Source organism: Peromyscus leucopus, chromosome 4, assembly GCF_004664715.2.
Source record: "Peromyscus leucopus breed LL Stock chromosome 4, UCI_PerLeu_2.1, whole genome shotgun sequence".
Taxonomy (NCBI): Eukaryota; Metazoa; Chordata; class Mammalia; order Rodentia; family Cricetidae; genus Peromyscus; species Peromyscus leucopus.
The window spans coordinates 651,129-676,042 of record NC_051066.1 but is presented as its reverse complement, the minus strand read 5'-3'; the positions used below and the strand labels follow the sequence as shown (position 1 = coordinate 676,042).

Genomic DNA, 24,914 nt, shown 5'->3' with positions numbered 1-24,914 from the left:
CATAAATATGTGCATGTTTTAAAAGTTTTTGACGGGCAGTGGAGGTGCATGCCTTTAATCCCAGCACTTGGGAGGCAGAGCCAGGTGGAACTCTGTGCGTTCGAGGCCAGCCTGGTCTACAGAGGGAGCTCTGGGACAGGCACCAAAGCTACACAGAGAAACCCTGTCTTGAAAAACAAAAAACAACAACAAAAAAAAAGAGCCTTTTCCAGACTAGCCAGGATTGATTCACAGAGAAACCCTGTCTCAAAAAAAAGTTTTTGAGATAAGATTTTCGTACATAGCTCAAGCTGGCCCCAAATTTGCAAGCTTGAGTAGTGGGGTTACAGGCATGCATCACAATAAACAGCTCAAAAAATATGCATGGGCTGAATGTTTTTATTGATTGATGAATAAAAAATGTAGAAAAGGAAAAAAAAAACCAACAAAAAAAGATTGATGCTATTTACTTAGACCTAGAAGTTTGCTGTTTGGGTGGATGGAGATGAGGAGGTGGGCTAAGAATACTAAACTGTGATTCAAATCAGCACCAAGAGTCCTTCTGTCAAGAGACTAAGCATATTGAGATGGACAGGCAACAACTTCTGTAGCACATGCCTTCTGAGCTGTCTGTATAGTTTATACTTATCTTCCTTTCTTTGAGAACAGCCACTGCTTATCTGTGAGGGACTTGTTTTACTTTGTAGACAAGTGGACTGGACCAGAGACAGTTGTGGTCACTGCTGCTTGGACTGGAAAAAAGATACTTATCCAAGCTGATCCAATGAAATTTCTGGTCCTGAGGTTTTTGTAGTACAGTGGTGTCCAACACAGGGAATGTATTTCTACACAGGGCCTAAGAGAGCTCTGAACACGACAAGACAAAACAAACCCCCTAGCTTCTTAGTAGCCCAGTGCTCATAGCATACAGAGGCATAGCTCTGCCACACAGTGAGCACCTGAGCAGCCTGCACATTAAACAGAAACAAGCTAAGTAAAAACATCTGTGCAGTGCGGGCTCCAACTACCTAGGGCTGGGGTGGTTAAGTGCAGCTCTTGGCCAGGCCTGTAGGTTGTAAAGCTTGGCTTTCAGAGACCCAAACCAGGTGGAGCTAGCTGCCAGCAAGTTTAAGGTTTGGCTCACATGGTCAGAGAATGCTACAGGTGCACAGTAAAGCAGGTCCAGATCAGGGGGGAAAAATCTCTAAAAAAGTTACAGTGTGTTAAAAAAATGTGTGTAGGTGCTTAAGAAAAGAAAATGGGTATAGACGGTCATAGCAAAAAATAGTTTAAAAATAATAAAGTCTTTAAAGAGAGAGTAAAGTAATATAAGGAAAAAAGTCATGTAAAGATGGGAAATACACAGGGAATCTGGATGTTGTATGATGTTGTGTTGAGTCTAAATTTTTTGAATGCTGATGAGCGAACAATACCTTCTGAGAAACACGGGATTGTAAAAAGGACTGCTGAATTAAGCTAGCCTAGATACTTTAGGGATGTCTTAACTTTAAAATGGAATTTAGAAAATGTATTGCATTTGGAGGAGAGGTTATGCTTTTGTTTTCATAGGAAACACAAGGCTGTGGATTCCTTCAAGGTTAATAGAGATCAAGTTTGATCAGGGGAGACCTCCTGAAAATCTTGCCCACAGACATAAAGAAAGAAATCAGGAAAAACTACAAGACAGGTGATGTATATATTGATCCCTCTGCACGGGAAGAGTTTCCCCAGGACTTGACCATTATCTCAAATTTCTCAGGGTCCTTTCAAGATGCCATCAACCCCAGACAATAGGAAGCTGTCTACAGAACACAATGCCCACATTCCCAAGGGGTGGGATGGGTAATTTTTGGTCATTTGGTGGCTTATAGATGTTTGTCATCATTTAGGGGAGAGATATAGGAATATAGAATAAAAAGGCAACTATTAACCTCAAATATTTTACATTGGTATGAATTTTGGTATATTGATACAAATTTAAAGTTATTTTTGCTATACTGTATGCATGTTTCTACTCTTGTTTGGGGTATTATACTTATGCAGCTCATTTAAAAATGTAATGTATAATTAAGAAATGCAGGTTGGTAGTTAGTCATTTATAATAATCAAACTTGTAGTCATGCTACATACATTTTTAAGGTTAAACAGATATATTTTAGATAGGTGATCTTCAGGTGCTTCAGAGACCTACAGAATATGGCATTTAAGATGTTTAATAACATAAGGCGTTTTATGACAGCAAGACATGTCTGCTCCTGGCAACACCAATCTACTTCATAAAGGGATGATGGGCATCAAATTGCCTCTATATGGAGTTTGGCTTAAATGTGACAAAGCTAGCCATTTGGGCAAGAAACTGTCCTTGCCTCGACTGCTGACAGTATACCATCAAACTGGACATGCAGGAAACAAAGTAAAGTGACTGCTGAACTTTGCCAAGACAAGGTGGAACAGCTCTTCAAAATTCCTGCTTCATAGAAAATTCTGCCAGATATTCTAGGCCTGTAGGCTGAAGATTGGATGCTGCAACATTGCAGAGGAACCTTGGGTGACTGTCCAGCTGTCTCTGTATTTCTATAGTTTTGGAAATGGCTTGCACCGCCCTTCCTTTTTACTCAGCTAATATTATATCCTTCTGGGGTCTTTTATGGAGTTGAACCTAGATAGTTATAGTTGCAGTTTTCTTTAGTTATAATAGAAGGTAAACTAGGTACAAAACTTTGGACTCACAAAGATAGAATAAGTAATGGAGTATTTTCTCTGAAATTGCCAAACACAAATTATTGTAAATGTAATTCTTACTTGATAATTGTTCTTATTGTATATAGTCTTAATATGTTAAAGTTAAAATCTTTCCTTTTTAAACAAAAAAGTAGGGAATGTTGTGGAATATTTGTTTAACTATATAAAGATGTGTTTGCAGCCAGGCGGTGGTGGTGCACACCTGTAATCCCAGCACTCAGGAGGCAGAGGCAGGTGGAGCTCTGTGAGTTCGAGGCCAGCCTGTCAGAGCTAGTCCAGGACAGGCACCAAAACTACACAGAGAAACCCTGTCTCGAAACCCCCCCCCCCTCAAAAAAAAAAGATGTGTTTGTGTTGCAGTATAACTGTAAAGATGTGCTTTTGTTTATGCTGCATTTGTTTAACTATATAAAGATGTGTTGCTGTTTCACCTTGCCTGTCTAAGGTACCTGATTGGTCTAATAAAAAGGTGAATGGCCAATAGCTAGGCAGAGGAGGGACAGGTGGGACAGGAGAGCAGAGAGAAAAGGGGAGCCAGCTGGGGCCAGCAGCCAGACATGGAGGAAACAGGAAAGTAGGACATACAGAATGATAGAAAGGTAAAAAGCCCCAATGAAAAATGTAGATAAGGCTGAGCATTTGTAATTAATAATTCATAATTAATAATAAGTCTGTGTCATGATTTGGCAGTGGGCAATATGAGAAAGCCTTCTACACTGCAGACAGAGTTTGCTATCTTCTAATGAGACTGGATCTGTGAATGGCCAGTCATATGACTCTGTTCTAAAAATTCATGCTTGCCTATGTGGTAGTGGTAATGACGACGGACAGGGGCTGAAGTGAGGCAGAGGTGCTCTACCACATGGCTTCAAAGATACTGAAAGTGGTTGCTGTGGTCTTTTCCATCTCAATTCTTCTGTATTTCCTTATGTCCTATTCTGTTACAGTTTTCTTCCAATAATTTCCACTTAGGGCTTGAGTTAATTAAATTTTATCATAATTTTTCTTACAATCAAAATAGATTTCACTATGACAAACTTTCAAGAAATCCTAGCTATATCTACCTAGAGGTAAAAAAGAATAAGGAAAGGAAGATATAACATAATATTTGGGGAATCACAGAAACAAAGAACTGTATGAAATAAGGAGTGGTACAGTGAAGGCCAAGGGACAGAGCAGTAGACAAGAGTTGGAGATGGTGCTAGGTCAGGTGAGCAGTAATGTACAGTGTGAATGATTTGGAGTTAGAACAAGGAAGAGTTCAGTAATGGTCAAGGCTGTGCTCTAATGTGAGGTAGTAGAGTCTCATATACAATATTACACTAGTGTTCACTACTTCCTTAAAGCATGGTACAGACAAACGGGACTAGGAAGCAATAGGAAGAGTACTATGGACATGACATTGATGTTAGTCTTTTCTGGGGTCTGAATTGTTCCCCAAATCCTATACATTAGACATTATGAAACACTATAGGCAATTGTTTCCCCAGTGAAAGAGCATGAGAAAACACCAAAGTAGGGCTCAGAGGATAATTGATAGTATCGTGCTGGCACTGAGGAAGGTCAAATATGAGATATGAAATCTAATGGTCTTTGCACTTCATTTGTAGGTCTGAAATGTTCACAGCCACAAATAGGTGCAAACATGTGATATCCTCACAAGGATAGTAAGAGAAGAAAAAGGCTCACAGGATCTATTCTTTGTGGGGGGAAAAAAAATCTGGATTCCCCCGATCCACAGGTAATGAATCTTCAAACAGTAAAATAAACAAAATAGGAAACCTCTCCATCTGAAGGGCACTGTGGAAGCTGTAATTTCTCTTGCATGGGTGCTTAAAGAGCTATCAGAAGCTCATCCACTCCAATCTAAGGAATGAATGTGTGTGGTGATATATTGTGTACCCTAATAAACTTGCCTGTGCAGAGCCAGCCACTAGATTAGACATAGAGGCCAGACAGTGGTGGCACACACCTTTAATCCTATCATTTGGGAGGCAGAGATCTGTCTGGCCACACTGGAAACAGAGCCAGGCAGTGGTGGCACACATCTTTAATCTCAGTACTGGAAAACATACATGCCTTTAATCCCAGGAAGTGACATGGCTGGGCGAAGAAAGGTATATAAGGCTTGAGGAGACAGAAACTAAAACAGTTCAACTGAGACCCATTTGGATAAGGACTCAGGCTTTCAGTCTGAGGAAATAGGATTGGCTGAGGAATTGGCAAGGTGAGGTTGGCTGTGGCTTGCTCTGCTTCTCTGATCCTCAGGCAAGCTTTATTAGGGTACATAATATATCACCACAAATGCTAGCATACATACCCAAATGAAGTGCTTATTGCCTTACCAATCAATACAGCTCTGAATGAACACAGACATGCATTATTGGGTAGTCTCATCTTGCTGCCAAGATCTGACCACCCGAGCTCAATCCCAGGGACCTGCACAGTGGGAGAAGAGAACCAACTCCCACAGGCTATCCTCTGGCCTCTACATGAGTGCTGTGGCACATGCACACCTACACAAATAAATAAACATGTAAAAAGATTTTAAGTGAGTTGTGAACAATACATTTAGTGAGTCTTGAGGCGGTGTTGCTAGTTTCACAAGTACAGACTCAGGGACTAAAGAAAGAACCTTTGGTTCTCACAGAGATAGTGTATGTGTGATCAGAGGACACAATGTGTGACAGCAGTTTGTGATCTTGGTGATAAACACAGAAAGACTCCAAAATTTATTCTGGGCTTATTCTTGAGATATGGAAAAAGTTTTAAAACCTCTTTTTGATAAATAGGATAAGAATGTTAAAAAAAACTGCATGGCTATGTTCAGGATCTATTTATGCCAAATCTGGTCAGAATTCTGGAGCAGTGTCAATGTGATTGAACTGAGAATTGCCAGGAGATTGAGTACAGTACACTGCTGTGTGTGTCTACAATAGTTGATTTCAGAGAAGATTAACTAAGGGAAAGGCACATCCAGAATAAATATGGGCTGTCCCGCTGGCTGGGGAATCCAGATGGAATAAAAGGAAAATGGAGAGAGCTCCAGATGGACAGGCATCCTCTTTCCTGGATGTGAACTATTGTGCTCTACCACACACAGCCTTCCTGGCAGGATGTACTAAAGCTGAAATCATGGACTAGAACAAACCCTTCCTTCCTCAAGTTGTATGTTACCAATGCTTGTTCACAGTAACTCTAAAGTGTGACAACACCTCTTGGTGAGAGAGTGTGACAACTACACTCTGCATATCCCTACAACACATGACTTTACTTAAAGTGGATCTCAGAACCCAGCAGGGACCTAGGGAGCTGATTACCAAGCTCTGGGAACAGATCCAAGGGCTCTGGACTGGCCCACCAATTTGTTACTAGGAGTTCTTATAAACTGTGTGCTTTTTGAAATGTTATATTTTATTTATCTATTTTATGTATGTGTATACATGCTTATGTGGAAGTCAGAGTACAACTTTTAGGAGTCAGTTCTCCTTTCACAATGTGGATCTGGAGAACTGAACTCAGGTTATACAGCAGCAGACACCTTTACCCACTGAGCTCATTCTGACCCAAACTGTGCTTTCATTTAAAGAGAGAGAAACTACACTGTTCATTAATTCAACCGATATTTGCTGGCAATCACTTCGTGCTTGGTTTGGGGCTATATGTATTAGGAGTACAGGGGGGAAAAAAGAAAAGAAAAAAAAAAAAGAATCCCTTCATGTCCTGAGATACATTCTAGTAGAAGCAAATAGTTTCAAAGATTAAAGTATAGCAAAGTACTAGAGGTATAATGAGAGCAACACTACAGGACACAGAAGTTATGCTGACCTATACAGACTAAGTTGCAACCAGTGTAAAGCAGCTGGAGAGTCTGTAGGTATTTCCCAGGCTGGTGATGCCGGAAGTGTCCTAAGCAAGACAATCATGAACAAATGTGACAGTTGTGGTAGTTTGAATAAGAATGGCCCCCATAGGCTCATATATTTGAATGCTTGGTCACCAATGAGTAGAACTGTTTAAAAAGATTACAAGGATTAGGAGGTGTGGCCATGTCAGAGTAGGTATGATTTAAGGTTTCAAAAGCTTATGCCAGGCCCAGTCTCTCTCTCTCTCTGCCTGGGTATCAGTATGTTGCTCTCAGCTACTGCTCCAGGGCCATGCACCCTGCCATGAAGGCAATGGACTTAAACCCCTGAAACTGTAGCAAGCCCCCAACTAAATGCTTTCTTTTTTTTTACAAATTGCCTTGGTCATGGTGTCTCTTCACAGCAATAGAAGAGTGACTAAGACAACAAAGTAAAGGTACTTGATAGAATATGGAGTAAGGTATAAGTTACTTTGTGACCAGGTTTCATGTCCCAAGCTGGCCTCAAACTCCAGATATAGTTAAGGATGACCTAGAACTGATCCTCCTGCCTTCATAGCACTAAGATTACAGGTCATCATGTCAGTTAATACATTGCTGGAGCATTCATATCTCCAGCTCTCATCAGATTTTTACTACTTTAGGAGATGAGGCTGACATTTAAGGAGGGTATGTGATAGCCTCACTTACCACTTTGACAAACTGCCAGCTCCTTTGGTGGGAGAGGCCCATGTTAAGTGGCTCTAAGATATGGTGGTATTTTATTTGTACTGAAATGTGATTTTCATTGTATGTTAATAAATAAAGTTGCCCGGGGGTCAGAGCTATTAGAGCCATAGCAAGAGCGTGGCGGCGGTGGCGCACCTTTAATCCCAGTACTTGGTAGAAGAGCTAGGTAGATCTCTGTGTGTTCAGGGATACAGCCAGCATTGGAGACATACGCCTTTAAGACCTGGAGGGCAGTACTTAGAGGCAGTGACGAGGCAGTCATGTGTTTGGGTTTACAACCAATGAGAAGGCAGAACAGAAAGACTATTTAAAGACAGACACACAGGAAGTAGCTCTCTTTCCGGAAGCTAGGAGCACCGCAGGAGGAAAGGTAAGATTTTAGCTCTGAGCTCTGACCTCTCGGCTTTCTCTTTTACATTGGTTCTGTGTTTCTTATTTTAATAAGATGGGTGGTTACATCTACACTAAGAAGTTATGCTCTGTGCCCATGGGCCATCTGTCCTGGGAGAATGTCCCACATAGAAATGAGGTAGGTCTATTGTGTGCCCTGATGCCCTTGTATAAAATAAAAAATATAATCTTTATAATTACCTAGAGTTTTTTTTAGCGGTTAAGTTTCTTTAATACAATACTTTTGGATAGAGACTTTAAGGTTCTTTTGTTTTAAATTTCATTTTAGGATTACTATTCAGTAAAATTGAGTCTTGAAGAGACAGAGAAGGAGAGGGACATACAGGTCTAAGAATACAGATTTATGCCCACCATCACCACTACAGTCAAAATACAGAATAGTTTCCTTAGCACCTCCCTCATGTTCTTCCTTTCTAGCCATACTGCCACTTTGCTCTCATTCCCTACAATCCCCGGATCTGTTCTCAGTTACTCTGATATTACCTTATGGAGATGTCATACAGATGGACTAATATTGTGAAAACTTTTTTAAAAACATGACTCAATAGTTTGTCTTTTTTATTTTTGTTTTTCAATGAGTTGTATCAAATCCAGGGATTCATGCATGTCAGACAAGTGTTCTACATTGACCTCCATCCCTAAACCTAGCTTGTTATTCTTCATAGCTGAGCAGTATTCCATGGCATTTGCTGAGCCCTTGATTTCTTCAAGACCATTTGCGTTCTTTACATCTGAGATGGTTATGAATGAGGCTGCTATAAACATTCATGTGCAAATCCCTAGGAATGGAACTGGTATCACATGGGAAGTATATGTTTAACTGTTAAAAATCTGTCAAACTGTTATGTATAGATCATATCATTTGCATTCTTACTCTTTTTTTTTCTTTTTTGAGACAGGGTTCCTCTGTGTAACAGCTCTAGCTGTCCTGGAACTTGCTTTGTAGACCAGGCTGGCCTTGAACCTACAGAGATCTGCCAGCTTCTGTCTCCCAAGTGCTGGACTAAAGGTGTGTGCCACCATTGCCCAGCTGCATTCTTACTTGTAATATATATGTATCTACACATACATACATATACACACACAGAGTTCTAGCTATGTCATACCTTTGTCACTGTCTGATACTATCATTTTAAGGTATTTCTAATGTATAGCGTAATTTGTATTTCTCTAATATATTGAACATCTCTTTGTATGTTCAGCTGCCATCCATATTACCTTTAGAGACATGTTCACTTAAATCAATATTTTTTGCTTAGTACATCTGTTATTATTGAGGTAGGGTGTTGCTAGGCTGGCTTTGAATGTATAATCCTCCTACTTTAGACTCCTGAGTATGATATTATATGTATGAACCATCATACCTAGCTTTTTAAAATGTTTACTTGGGTTGGGCCCTTTATTTTTCTCTCTCATTCTTAGTGGTTCCATGCTCAAACACAAGGCTTCCTTGAACAAAGGCTCTACCATTGAGCTATATCCCCAGCCCCAAATTGTTCTCTTATTTTTAAGTTTTGAGAGCTACTTAGGAATTCTAAATACAGGTCTATTTTAAAAACAAAACAAAACAAAAAACAATGTTTAAAAAAAAGAAAGACTTATTTTTATCTGATATATATATAAGGGTTTGCCTGAACCTAAATGAACCATGTACATGCCTAGTGCCTTTGTGGTAAGAAGAGGGCAGCAGATTCCCTGGTTGTGAGTTATCATGTGGGTTCTAGGAACCAAATGCTGGTCATCTATAAGAGCAGCAAATGCCCTTAACCATTGAGCTATCTCTCTAGTCCCTGAGCAAGATTTCTAACTTCTAGTTACTCAAGTGGTTACTCATGCCTTACACTCTGTACTTCAGCCCTCTCTTTAAGTCAAGACCGTCTCCATGAGTAGACCTATTCCCCACTTCTATAGTTCTCTGTGGGATTTTAAAATGTTAAGCAACTAAATTGATATATTATGATAGTCTTCTGTAATCCTCTTCATAAACTAACCTGTTTCAGAATGTGGGTGAAGAGAAAGGGTTATTTCCTCTGTGTGTCACAGTGACTGGGGGGGAAGTGTAGAAGTTAAGTGAGGGCAGTGAATTAGGCTGGAGTTTAATCATACACTCGACTTCATTTTATGTTCTGTTTTTTTTGAGACAGGGTTTCTCAATGTAGCTTTGAAGCCTATCCTGGAACTCACTCTGTAGACCAGGCTGGCCTCGCACTCAGAGATCTGCCTGCCTCTGCCTCCTTAGTGCTGGGATTAAAGGCATGCGCCACCATGCTTGATTAGAATGTTTTAAGCAGGGCTGGAGGGATGGCTCAGAAGTTAAGAGCACTGGCTGCTCTTCCAGAGGTCCTGAGTTCAATTCCCAGCAACCACATGGTGGCTCACAACCATCTGTAGTGAGATCTGGTGCTCTCTTCTGGCCTGCAGGGATACATGCAGGCAGAGCACTGTACAATCTTAAAAAAAAAAAAAAAAAAAAGAATGTTTTAAGCAAAAGAATGTAAAAATCCCCCTGATTATATGGTAGGACTAGAAAATAGAGTACAGGGAACCTATAAGGAGGCTGAGAGTAGGTGAAATGTGGTCATTAAATGACAGATACTGCTATCTCAAGCTAGATGGTTAGGACACCAGGTGTAGAAAATTTTGGTGGGAAAATTGATAGAGCTAGATGATGGAATATAAAAGGAATTAAGGAATGACTCCCAGATTTTAGTTTTAAACAACTAAAGGATTTTGAATGTTTACCAAGACCAGGGAAGATTACTCAGGAAATATGTTGACATGAGTAATGTCAGAGTCTAGAGTTCTGTGACTTTTGATAAGCTTGAGGTGCCCATCAGAAAGCTAAACAAAATGGTAAGAATTTAGACACAGAAGTCTGAAGCTCAAGGGAGGTGCCTGGTTAAAGATACACTTTGTGTAGTAATCCCAATATAGATGAAAGAGTGGAGTCAACAAAAGAGAAAACACTAGCTGAGCCAGTTTGGGTGGGGGTAGGAGTGGGGAAGACTTTTGTACTGGAAGTCAAGGGGAAAAGTACCTCAAAAAGGAGACAATCCAAGCCAGATACTCAGATGGCTGGAGAAAAGAAGTTTCAGACCAGCCCAGTCTACAGGGTAAAATCACAAGGTTGTACAACTTACTATGGCCTGTGTCAAAATAAAAAAGTAAAAATAGGACTGAGGATACAGCTCTATATAGAGTATTTGTCTAGCATGTTAGGGGAGATTCAGATATTGGCCAGTTCCTTTCATCTACTAGCTTTCACAATGTAAGAATACACAGATAGAGCCAGGCGGTGGTGGCGCACGCCTTTAATCCCAGCACTCAGGAGGCAGAGGCAGGTGGATCTCTTAGAGTTTGAGGCCAGCCTGGTCTATACAGTGAGTTCCAGAACAGCCAGGGCTACACAGAGAAATCCTGTCTCTAAAACAACAACAAAACAAACAACAAACAAACAAGTCTAATGCATAGCCCAACCTGCCCTCAAACCCATTATCCTCTTGTCTCAGCCTTCTGTGTGCTGGGATGACACTGGCCTGTGGTTTTATCTATATAGATAAGGATGTAGGTGCTCTGAGAGAATAAGTCACACAGCTGAAAGGGAAGAACTACACAATATAAAGCTGATGCTACTTTTGCTTTAGACTTTATAATTACAGGAATTAAGTATTACGGAAAAACAAAACAAAACAATAACAACAACAACAAACCAACCCTTTGAGGGGGCTGCAGAAATGATTAAGACCACTTGCTGCTCTTTCAGAGGACACATAGGTGCTGCTCCCAGCAGCTATGCTGGGCAGCTCACAACTGCCTGAAACTCCAACTCCAGGGTTTTTCTGGTCTCCATAAGCTCTCCAGGAACAGACATGGCATCTACATATATGCACACATGCATGCTTACCTTTTGGTTCTCTAACCCAGAGAGGTTAGTGTTTGGAGACATGAAATGAGGGAACAACAATCAGGTTGCTGAGTATAGAAAGCTATGTGAAGATGCAATAGATTCGATAGTTATAGTTGTTTTCCTTGTTAAGAAATTTCAGAAAAGAACTCTCACTAAGAGGTGTCAAGTATAAATTTCAAAGACATCATAAGATATCTTTCTGTTGGTAATACAAGATAATATAGAAAGTGAATTAGGTACATTTTGGACTCAACAAAATAGGATAGATAATGGAATATTTTCTCTGAATTTGTCAAATGTAAATGGACTAGACATTGTTGATATATTTATTGCTTGTATATATTGTATATAGTTACTGTACTTATTGTATATAGTTTTTCTTATATTAGTTAATTTTTTTTTTATTTTTTATTAGACCAAAAAAAGGGGAAATGTGGTGATACTTTATTTGTGCAACCCAATAAAGTTTATCTGAGGATCAGAGGGAAAAGCCAGGCACTATATTAAACATAGAAGTCAGGCAATGGTAGCACACACCTTTAATCCTATCATTCAGGAGGCAGGGATCTGTCTGAATCTCTGTGAGTTCAAGGCAACACTGGGAACAGAGCCAGGCGTGGTGGCACATGCCTTATATTCCAACACTAGTTAACCATAAAGGTTTGGAGGTCTGTACAGACAAACAGGAAGTGACAGAGCTGGGCAGGAAGAGGAAGTGATGTAGCTGGACAGAAAGAGCAAATGAGATAGCAGAACATAAAGGCATATAGGCGTGGGTATACAGGAAGGAAGTCTCTTATGAGAAGCTGAGGTGTTGGTGAGATGAGGCTGGCTTGTGGCTTTTCCTATTCCTCTGATCTCTCAGGTTTTCACCCCAATATCTGGCTCTGTGTTTTTTTTTCTTTTTTTTAAAAAATAATTTATTTAACTTTATTATTTTTTTAGACAAATATGAATTTTTATTCAGTACATTCTCTTTAAAACACATTTTCTATTCTTAGATGATGATGTTTCAGTTAGGTAGGCTGGAAGGAAGCTAACAGTAGGCTAATTACTTAGGAGACATCCACGTCAGTAGTCTTCAACAATAACTTTTTAACTGATAAATCATTGTTCAGTAATTTTTTTCCACAGACTAAATTGCATTTAATTTACAGAATTAATAAAACTATAATTCAAAAGGAAAATAACATGAGCTAATAAATGAAACAGAATGAAAAATTCATTAATGAATATTTTAAACATATATACCCACATATTTTTCTCATGAATTTACAATTAAATTGTATTTATCATTTGGGGGAGATGGGCATTCAGATAACATTGATGAAAATCTGAACTGGTGTAAACATAATGAAAGCATTTTGACACTATTACATCAAAACCCCTGAAAGCATTCCTATTTTTTTCTTTTTTTTATTGTTTAAAATTAATTAATTTATTTATTTTTCTATTATCATCTTGATAGAGTATGTATTCTTATCTTAATAGTGAGATGTTTCATTGAGGTTTGCTCAGTAATTGTGTAAAACCGAAATTTATTATAAGCCACAGTCGTCCTAGGGACCTCCATGCTATATATATAGCCTCTATGGTTCTATGGGTTGTGGTCTGATTGTTCTTTATTTTATATCTAGAATCCACCAATGAGTGAGTACATACCATAACTGTCTTTCTGGGTTTGGGTTACCTCACTCAGGATGATTTTTTCTAGTTCCATCCATTTGCCTGCAAATTTCATGCTTTCATTGTTTTTCTCTGCTGAGTAGTACTCCATTGTGTATATGAACCACATTTTTTTCATCCATTCTTCTGTTGATGGGCATCTAGGTTGTTTCCAGGTTCTGGCTATTACAAATAGTGCTGCTATGAACATAGCTGAGCATGTATCTTTATGGTATAAATCAGCATTCCTTGGGTAGATGCCCAAGAGTGGGATGGCTGGGTCTTGAGGTAGTTCGATTCCTAATTTTCTGAGAAACCGCGATACTAATTTCCACAGTGGTTGTGTTTTTTATTTAATAAGACCATTTAGCAATTCGTCTACACTGTTCTATAACTGGAGTGGCGAGCAAATACAGCAGGCCTCCTCTCAGGCAAATGGCAGCTCTCCTCTAAAGACACTTTCCACTTTATGGAACAGCTTCATACACTTTCCTATTTAGTTTTCTCATGTACTTTTTACTATCCTCATTTTACCTGAGACAAAATAGTAATGATATGTTAACAATTCACATTTATTGAACATTTGCCACATGTCAGGACCTCTATATGTGCCAACCCTAGCTATGTACACTATATAAAATAACTCAGTCTTCACAGTGAACTTGTGATGTCAGTAATGTTGTTCTTCCCTTTTACAGATGAAGGACAGAAGACACAGACAAATGAAGAGCTAGGGCTCAGGTCACATAGCCTAAGCAATGTAACAGCTAGTAAATGCCAAAGCTAAGATTTTAATCCTGACGTTTTGACTTGGAAGCTTATGCCCTTAATCACCATTTTATACTTCTTTATGATATGGAAGTGAGTCTAAGCTCATAAATTTATCTTTTTCCTCACCAAATTTTCACTATAGAAGTATGTTATATAGTCTGGGGGCTTCTACTAATGGCCCAAAGCTAGAAGGGAAAGACTATAGGCAGGAATAGAAATGACTCAAGTAAGTAAATAAAGTCTGTATTAGATGTAAAGATCCAGCTTATTGGTAAACCATGAAAGAATTATCTTTTATGCAGTTTTTGTATAGTATAAACTTTCAAAAACACATTATGGCTATTCCTAGAATTTATCTTATTTATTTCTTACTTTATTATTTTTTTTTGGGGGGGGTGGATATTTATTCTGTTTGTTTCGTTTTTTGAGACAAGGTTTCTCTGTGTAACAGCCCTGGCTGTTCTAGAACTAGCTCTGTAACAGGCTGGCCTCAAATTCACAGACATCTTCTATCTGTCTCTTCCTCCTGAGCACTGGGAGGTGTGTGCTACCACCTCCCAGCTTTTTTATTCTAGAATTTATAAACCCACTGAATTAATTATAAATATAAATAACAGTAGTCCCAGCTACTCAGAGGCTGAGATAGGAAGACTGAGGCCACCCTCCAAAATGTAATGTTCAAAACGGGGCAGGAAGTTCCTTCACCCCACCTTCTGCTGTGCATCATCAAGACCTGGCTTCTGAATATCACATTTCATGTATCATCCTAACTAAAACAGGGTATGTCCAGAGAGAAGATGCTCAGTGTGATGAGGGACTGGAATTGTGACAGAAACTCTAAGGCTCTAAAACTCTCAGGCTCTAAAACTCTCGGTGGGATGGAGTAAAGGAAGGGACAGGTTTGTTCACATCAGGTCAGGTAGCAACTATACATTCAATCAAGACAAATCTATGTAAGATTGTAAGAAGTTGTAGTTTAACTTCAAATAAGGAACCAAGTACTTCATCACAGGAGTGTTAAAGCCCTCCTAAGAAGATACTTATTGGAAACATTAGACAGAGAAATTAAACAAAGATTCTAGGGTTCCTTCAGTACTAATATGAAGAAAATACATTTACTTATTTATTTTCTGGTTTCACAAGACAGGGATTCTCTGTGTGGCATTGGCTGTCCTGGAAATACTTCGTAGACGAAGCTGGCCTCAAACTCCACCTGCCTCTATCTTCTGAGTGCTGGAATTAAAGGTGCACACCACCATCACTGGGTAAAAAAAAAAATCACATTCTTACTAGTGTCTTGTATTCCTTATATCTCTTTCTGACTCTTGTCAGAGCGGCATCTAAAAAGCATTGACATTTCAGAAGCAGCTTTATGTTCTAAAGTCAACACTTAAATTACAATATGACAAACATTTATGTGCTATTCATCCATTCATATATTCACATTCATTTATGTGTATGGACAAGTGTTTTGCCTGCATGTATATCAATGTACTATGAAGTGCCCATGGAGGTCAGAAGAAGGTGTTTGATCTCCTAGAACTAGAGATATAACAGTTGTGAGGTGCCTTGTGGGTGCTGAGAGCCAAACCTGCAAAAACAGTCAGTGCTCTTAACTACTGAGCTGTTTCTCTAGCCCTACTGCATTTTAAAATAACTGTCTTTGTGAAATTTATATTCCTGGTATAAAGAAGGGTTGATATCTGCTTTTATCACTTATCAGAATAAAGGAATATTCCAATATCAATTTATTTTTAGAGTCAAAGAGATAATAAGAATTAAAATGTCGAGGATTCTCCTTGCAGCGGCGGCTGCGAGTGCAAAGTCCGAGGAGCTGCCGCGGCAGGAGTCATGGCTGGACAAGCTTTCAGAAAGTTTCTCCCGCTCTTTGACAAGAGTATTGGTTGAAAGGAGTGCCGCTGAAACCGTGACCAAAGGTGGTATTATGCTTCCGGAAAAGTATTGCATGGTACAGTAGTAGCTGTGGGATCAGGAGCCAAAGGAAAGGGTGGAGAGATTCAGCCAGTCAGTGTGAAAGTCGGAGACTTTCTGTGTGAATGCAGAATACGGAGGCACCAAAGTAGTTCTAGACAACAAGGATTATTTCTTATTTAGAGATGGTGACATTCTTGGAAAGTATGTGGACTGAAATCACTGTTGAAATGGTGTCACATGAAGCTGCCCATTCTGCTGACGGTCTGAACTCTTTATCATGTAAATAATTTCCATGCCTCCCTTTTATAATAAACTGATAATGCCTAAACTAATGACAGCCACTGTCTCTGGAGTTTAGTTTCACTGTACTGTTATAAACACTGCCAAATAAAATAATGTAGATTAAAAAAAAAAAAAGAATTAAAATATCTTCTTGTATGTCTTCTGTCCTCTTTTCTCCTTGCACTGCACCAGTATGTTTAGTGAATTTGCTTTCAAATTTCTATGCACATATGTAACTAAACATCATGTGTACAGGTACATGTAATATAGATTTTTTAAGTATTTTTTTAAAATTATGTGAATACTGTGTGAATGCAGATGCCTATGAAGGCCAGAGCTGTCAAATCTCCTGGAGCAGGAGTTATAGGAAGCTGTTAGTGCTGGGAGCCAAACCAGCGTCCTCTGCAAGAGCGGCAAACACTCTTAACTCCTGGGCCATCTTTGTAGCCCAATATAAAAGTCATAAAATTTTAAAAAACAAGCCAGGCAGTGGTGGTGCACAGCTTTAATCCCAGCACTCAGGAAGCAGATGCAGGTGGATCTCTGTGAGTTCGAGAATAGCCTGGTCTACAGAGCAGGACAGCCAGAGTTATTATACAGAGAAACCCAGTCTCAAAAACAAAAGTAAAACAAACCAAAAAAAAAAAAAAAAAAAAAAAAAGGAAGAAAGAAAGAAAGATTAGAAAAATTAAAAACAGAAACAGGATTACATCAGTCACTCTAGTTTGGTTATCTTCCTGATGGTGCAGTTAAATGACTCCTGATTATTCACTGTCTGCCTATGGCAGTTTACTTACTCCTGTATATATTAATCCATCTCTATTCTGGATTATGATTTGACCTCTCTATTGTCTTAAAGGTCAACTTTTTCCCCCCTCTTCCAATCAACACAACTGCAAAAGATTCTAGAAGAAAAAGAACTCAAGGAATTTGCAGGCATCTACTCAGTTTTCACTAGCACAGCACTTGGTCTAAGAGAGTGCTCTGTAGCCGGTCTCACTGGTTGTACAGCATTTTCAAGGCTGAATTTCCAAAGCACTGATTATCACCTACTGAACTGAAACATTCCCTGGTGGCTTTTTCCCTTGAGGTATAAACAGCATGAGCAATAGCCTTACCCAAGAACTCTTTTTCCTAATCTTCCTAAATTTGCTACTCTTTGAAAATCATTCCCATTTCAAGCTGTGTTAAACATGTCACAGGCACTCTCACAGATGCTGTCTTCTTAGTGTTCATAGCAGCTTGCTGAGGGCAGCTATTACTGGCCCTGTTGTAGTCAAATGAGTTAGCCAAATAAAAGAATCAGGCTGATGAAATACACTCCCCAACACCAGAAAGCCAGTAGCAAGACACTGATGTAGTCAAGTATGAGCATCTAGGCAGCCAGGGCTAGTCTTTACCACAAAGACCAAGGATCCACTCAGAGGTAACAAATAGCAGCAGTTTGGGGTTGTTTTGATGGCTTAAAAATTCTACAGGAATCCCGACTGGCTCTAATTGAAAAGCCTTCAAGACATCAGTCTGGTAAGGCTTGACCCTCCCTGCTTCTCACCCTAATGAATGCAAGGTCCTTGGATCACAGTGTGAGCATCAAGACCCTGTTAGAGTCAGCAATGACCTTTACATTTTTCAGGCTTTTCAAAATATGTAAAACAGCTGGGCATTGGGAATACCCTCAAACTCTTAACCCTGACATATAGATAGATGTTTTTTCATAATTATAGTGTTTTCACCCAAATTTTAGAAAAATAATATTTGTATTACTAAAAAATTATTATTTTTTTTCACCATTATTTTATTTTATTTTCTGGAGCCGAGGAACGAACCCAGGGCCTTGCGCCTGCTAGGCAAGTGCTCTACCACTGAGCTAAATCTCCAAACCCAATTATTTAAGATGTGGATGTATTTCAATAGCTTCAACGAACTATTGAGGCATGTAGAAAGAAGAATCTTGTAAAAACATTAATTCTTTATATTAAAAATATATCTCAGTCGCAAAGTGACACAAAGAATGACCTGAAAAAAAATTGGTGTGTGTGTGTGAGTTGTTTGGTTTTCATACTTGTCCCTCCAATATTCCTTTTTTCCCTCACCTCAATGTATTAAGGATGTTAAATCAAACATGATTGCAGCAATGTTTGTGTGTGAAAATGACAAAGCAATGAGCCCAAATCCCAACCTCATCTTGAACCCTGAAGACTTTTATGGCTTTCCCTTCACTAGGCCCTCCCCCTAATACACATTAAAGACCACAATGTTCAAAGGAGTCATGGTAGGTTTCATACCCCATTTTAATACAATGTATATAGTAACTACACTTTCAAGTTTTGCTAACAATATTCTTTGGTTTAAATATTAGTGCAGAATTACAACATATCCAAGAGGGAGAAAAGGTGCTATCAGGCAGTGATTACGTCAAATTTTCTTTTCATACAACGTTTTTCTCTAACAAAGGAATATGGACTAAAAGTGTATGAAAAAAAATATCCAGAAGACCCATGAAAAGCTTTAAGTAGTTGCCTTACCTCAAATCGTCCAAAATAAGTCAAGTCTTATTAATTCATAAAGCCTAAATAAATTGAACTTGCTGCTAATTTCAAATGCAAGTTCTCCCTTCCCCCCACCTCTTATTCCATTTGTATGTCTACAAGTCACATTATGGACCCCCAGCTGTTTTATTCATTTATTCCTGTAAGATTTCAAATTGGGGGAACGACTGAGAGGGTGTTTTTGATTCATTTTTCTCAGTTCTTATCATTAGTTGTCTGTCACCAATATTTTGAAGGGTTAGTGGGAAAGAGACAGCAACTACTCTAGTATTTTTTCAACTGCCATAAACAGTTTGCATAATGAAAGTAGCCACTGAATCAACCCCTTGGTCCTCTGGGAAAAGACAGCAAAACAGGGACCCTACAGCTGTACTTGGGAAAAGGAAGTTTGAAGGGTGAAAATCTGCACTGAAGAAAAGGAAAAACAAACCCTTTAAACCTTTAAAACCAGTTTAATTGGAAGAACTGCTCACTTTCCCCAACTCAGGCATTTTTGTTTAACATTCGTTTAACAGACATTAAAATATAACTTGATTTTACATCGGTGTATTTTAAGATAAATCCTATGATTTTTGTACATTCCTTATTTTACAATCTAGGATTTAAATAATCTCAAAATAACATACTAATAGCATCTGTTTAGTTCAATTCAAGTTTCAAGAGCCAATACCAGCTGTTGGGGGAGGGATTTCACATGTGTTACACAAATCCTAACCAAAGCTTATTATACCCACCCTCATTCTCTCATTGATGGAAAACTAGTAAGTAAAGCAAATGTTAGAATAAAAAAGAAGAGAGAGAGGAAAGGAAGAACAAAATAATAACTAAAAATTCTCAGTGTCTAGATATATACAACCACTACTAAGATGCTCATCCTTTCTAGTTCAATACAGAGTCAGCATGAGGACAAAAGGCATTTAAAAGTCAATTTGGAGTGATTTCTAACAGGAGCCTAGCTCTACAAGTTGGAGAATGAGAACATCCCCAAATGTTGAAAGGTATTTCTTACTAAAAAAGTTTTCTCTTGTAAGGAGCAATGCAGTTTTCACAGGAAATTTCATTTTGTAGCATTGTTTTGGTTTTACATGTCTGTCCTGCCAGAGGGGCTGTCCACAAGGGTTGCATCTATCTTGAAGTGTGCACAATGGCCTCTCTTGCGGCTCTCTCCCTCTGTTATTGATCCTTACAGATGCTCCAAAACCCTTCCCCCACCTTTCTCCAAATCCCAACCCCCCATTCTCAAAGATAGTTTAAGAAATAAGACTTCCTGCCTAGCGACTGGCAGGGCTGAAAGACCAGATTGTATGACTCCACAGATCAGGCAGGCCACAGTGAGGGCTTGAATAGCGTTAACCCTCTGTGAACTAAAACAAAACATTTGCATGCCCAGCTGTGACAAAGGTTAATTTAAATGGACAAGGACCCGATATCTAAAACCAAGCAAATGCCTTTTTTTTTTTTTTACAGTAGCATTTTCACTGACTTTTGTAAGCAGTTAATTTTGCCTTTTAAGCTTTCAAAGACCTCATTCAGCTGGGATAATTAATTCTGCTTTCTGGAATTTAGTGTGAAAGATTTGAGTGAAACTGTAACATTTCCTTTTTTTATATGTGTTCTCCTTTTAGTACCCAAAGTTATTTTCTGCCACAGAATGGCTAAGAAAAATGCATTGAAGTTTTAGGAGTTAATGAAATATACACTTTGGGAGAATCATCTAGGCATTAGGAGTGAGTGGACTACATATCACTAAGATATTCAAACTGACAGGGAACAGAAATTCCCCCAAACCCTAAATTCTCCACAACTGACCCTTCTAAACTCATGCACCCACTGCTCTGAACCTCTGCCTATCCCTAAACTATCCAATGAATCCCAAGAAAATCTTAGTTCTTAAACTATTTCTGTCTATAAAATACATCTAATAAATTCAAGAGTAATAAGAATTACTATGTATATTACGGGAAGAAGAGGAAGCTGTTTATGATAAAACTACAGGTCTTGTACATAATTGATCATTTCTGCACTCTTGTTTCCACTAACTTACAATAACTACCAATGTAGTAATGCTGGCACATAAGGAGCTGGAAACTACATCTAAGGAAGGAGAGCAACAATGTATAAAGACAAATGCTACTTGGAGTGGGAGGCTCACTTCTCTGGTTCATGCATCCCCAGAGTGATTAGAAAACTGCAAAGCTGCCTATGACAGATGTTAGCCATGCTGAAAGGGGTTGGGAGGCTTTACGGGGGGGGGGGGGGGGCAGGGCGCGCAGCGGACACACAGGACACAATTTCATGGGGTTACTGCCTTTCCTAGATATTTATCAATTACTTCAAAGACTTGACAACTCTTTTGGCTCGGTAATAATAGCTACCAATAAGGAATCAAACTCTTAAGACTCTACATTATCAACATAGCAAATCACCAATGCTATCATCAGAACCCACTGTTCTGATAGCTGTATTTTTCTTTCCTGGCCCAAATAATAATGTAGGATACTGGGTTTTCTCACATAAGGAGGAGTCTATTCAATATAAACAAGTAACCTACACAGAGAATAATCTACTCACTTAAAAAGAAATTAGCAATGATTTACTCTTGTACTCCAAACCATAAAGCTTTAAGTGCCCCAAGAGGATGAAGCTACCTTATCAATGGCCTCATGACCCCAACTCTATCTACAACTAACAGTACTAAATAACACTTTGGCAGATTGTAAATTAGATTAAAAAATTAAAAATACAAACAAATTCTGTCAAGAGGGAAAAACCACCATGTTTAAAAGTAAAATTTACTGTGTACTGAAACACAAAGTTTGATTTTTTTCAAATCAATATAAAATTCAAATCTACCATTCCTCCCTTCCCTGCTTTCTCCTAACAACACCTACAACAATCAATTCACTATAGTTTCCCAAAGCTTCTTTTCTGTATTTCACATTTGCACCCAGTTCCTAGAAGAAAACCTGTTAGCTGAATTCTGCCAAGATATAAAACCAAAAACCAACCAAACAAACAAAAAACAGCTGTCTGTAAATTTGATCTAAAGCTTCCAGGAATTTTCTAAATTGTAGACCTGGGTCCTGGACTTAAACAATCAGTTTCCTTACCTTCCCATGTCTCCATTTCATGCTTCTCAGAGTTTGGTGAGAAGTTCTACCGCAGCCATGAAGAAACAGAGATTACAGGGCAAGCCCAGCTTGATGACTACCCTTCCCACACTTGGTCAATTTCTTTCTCTAAACCGAACTACAACAGGTCAGTTTACAAGCTGGTCATGTGATTACAAAGTTCAGGCTCTAAGGTCACAGTGTGCATGGAGTTCGTTTATTACCAAAGGTTATCTGAGTGGAACTGATAGACTTATTTTCCTCAGCTAACAATACTGCCTCACACGCCTTTCTGAGAATTAATACAGGAGCAAAAACACTCCTCTGGTCTGAAACAGATCCTAAAAATTTAAAAAGGAAAGAAAGAAAGAAAGAAAGAGAGAGAGAGAGAGAGAGAGAGAGAGAGAGAGAGAGAGAGAGAGAGAGAAAACTCCCAAATCACCATTTTTTAAGAACTACATTTAAAAGGGTTCTAGTATGTAGGGTTTTTCTTTCTCTTTCTTACCCGAAGCTCTATGCTACACTATTTTTCTAAATAAACTCTAAATTAGAAAATTTAGGGCTAAAAACTTTGACCCAAAGAAAAGACAAAACAACTCAGGATTACCATAAGGGTCTTGTGTGTGTGTGTGTGTGTGTGTGTGTGTGTGTGTGTGTGTGTGTGTGTGTGTGAAAACTGAACTTAGTTAGGCAAGGAGCCGTTCGCAGAGTCCCCTTTAACTTTTAGTCCTCCATACTCTGGATGGGTTGGATATGGGAAGATACATACTTAAAAGAATGTCAAGAAAGGAAAGCAGGACTTCAAAACCCTTTTGGAAACCAAAGGTTAGAATTCCTGCCCCTAGTCAAAAGGTTGCATTTTTTAAAGGAGGCTTCTTGCTTCATTTTTAAGGAGCCTATCTTAAGAACCACCATGCTGCAGCCTGACTCCTGAACATGCAGCCAGGTGAGAAAGGATTTGCAAATACACTTCCACCTCACATTCCTTGCCAAGGAACTGCAAAGGCTGGCAAATCTGGGTCATATGCAAATGACACCTGGTGAAACACTCAGCTGTCCATTCAAGCATCAGAAGACAATATTTCCATATTGAAGGCCTTGGAGTTGATACCCAGCACTACACAGAGGGGGCAGGCGGGTGGGCGGGGGTGGGGTGGGGTGGGGGTGGGGGAGCCAGGAGGACAACAAGTTCCACTGAGAATGTGGAGTAAAATGGAATCCCTAAGAATAGATGCTGTGATGAAGAAAGACTGTGATGTCTTTCATTTTAAGAAAGTTCCCTTTTTCTTCAGCTTAGCTTATATTAATAAGCTAGGTGCAATTTATAGCAATGTTAAAAAAAAAAAAAAAAAAAAAAAAAAATTCTTTTTGGCCAGTAGTGGAATCTAAGGGTTTTCTTAATGAACAATGCACACCAGGATGATCTTCCAAAGAACGGCTAAGAAAAAAAGTCACCAATTATTTAGAAATCAAGAAAAGGATACAATTCACCTAAAAATAAATGTTTTGCCACTGCCACTAAACCAACCAATGAACACAAACACACACACACACACACACACACACACACACACACACACACGGTGGGAGAATCCAGAATCTGCTTTTTTTTTTTTAAAGAACACTTTAGAGGATTTTCTGGTAGGCAGCAGGAGAAAGGTGAACACACACCTCACTGCCTATGAGATACCAAAGATTAGCTCTGTTATCAGCTAAAGCTCTGGGGACTGCTGAAAAGATACTGCAGAAAACACAAATCATTCAAGACTCTGTTTTAATCCCAGAATTTGTGAGAAAGAAAGGGAAAAAAGAAAATGAGTTAGGAACATGTTTTTATTTGCTAATATTAGAATATTAGCTTTTTAATATAGACAGGGTAGATGAATAAAATCTTAAACCAGCACTGCATCTGAGTCCAAATGTAGGGTGGAACCTTAGTTAGCCTGTAAGACACTTGGTTACATCTCCAGTTTATAGATGGAGAAATCAAAACCCAAAGAAAGGACAAGGCAGATAATCAAATCAATTAAAAAGAAAACAAAATATCCTGATTTCTCACTTCTTTCATTATATAGCATAGCTTTAAGGATAGAAGCAAAACCTCTCTTTAAATGCCAAATACCATACTAAATGCCCTTTCCCATGTGTTCATTTATTCAAATGAAGACTTCAAAGAGGCCTACAAATTTTAAAGTTGAAGCAGGTATCAAGACTAAGGTAAATTAATGTCTCAATGTAATTAAAAGACTATATGTAGTTCCAGTAGCCTCAAGGTCATGGCAGTCATTTCAGGTTTGCCCTAAAGAAAGCTTGATGAAAGTCTGAGACAAAGTGAAAGCTGTGGGACCACTTTTATAGAGAGACTCTGGTGATTTCAGAAGCTCAAGTATACAGAAATGTCTTAAACTTCTTTTTAACTTTGTAAAGACTAAAAGAGAAAATACAAAATGTGAGCCCAAGACTCTGGTTCTCATGTGTTAGGCCTTTGACAGAGACCAAAAAGGCAAGGGTTTAATTCAGCTGAAGAGAATCAATGGAACCACAGTCAATGAAGACTGCACTGCCAAAGACTGCAAGGGAAGCGCCCGACTGCAGAAAATGCACATAATCAGAATGATGTCCCTGTGCCTTCTACTCCAAGAGTTGGAAAGGAGCTTTATTGATTTAAACATTGGGGGCAGGGGGGTGTGGACACGATGGCCTATGTTTTATGACTAATGAAGCACTCCAGAAACTGGATATTTTCACCCAATTCTATAAACACTTTCTTCTTTCTTTCTTTCTTTCTTTCTCTTTCTTTCTTTCTTTCTTTCTTTCTTTCTTTCTTTCTTTCTTTCTTTCTTTCTTTCTGCTTCTTTTTTTTTTTTTTTTTTTTTTTTTTTTGTTTTTTTCGAGACAGGTTTCTCTGTGTAGCTTTGGAGCCTGTCCTGGATCTCACTTTGTAGACCAGGCTGGACTCGAACTCACAA

General features: G+C 38.8%; 1 protein-coding gene and 1 pseudogene across 2 annotated transcripts in view; one reads left to right on the top strand and one right to left on the bottom strand.

Moving 5' to 3' along the window:
• Nr6a1 (nuclear receptor subfamily 6 group A member 1) overlaps positions 1 to 24,914 on the bottom strand; it is a 213,160-nt gene that overhangs the window by 39,172 nt on the left and 149,074 nt on the right. The gene's annotated exons all lie outside the window — the stretch shown is intronic.
• On the top strand, positions 15,921 to 16,483 carry LOC114682775 (annotated as a pseudogene).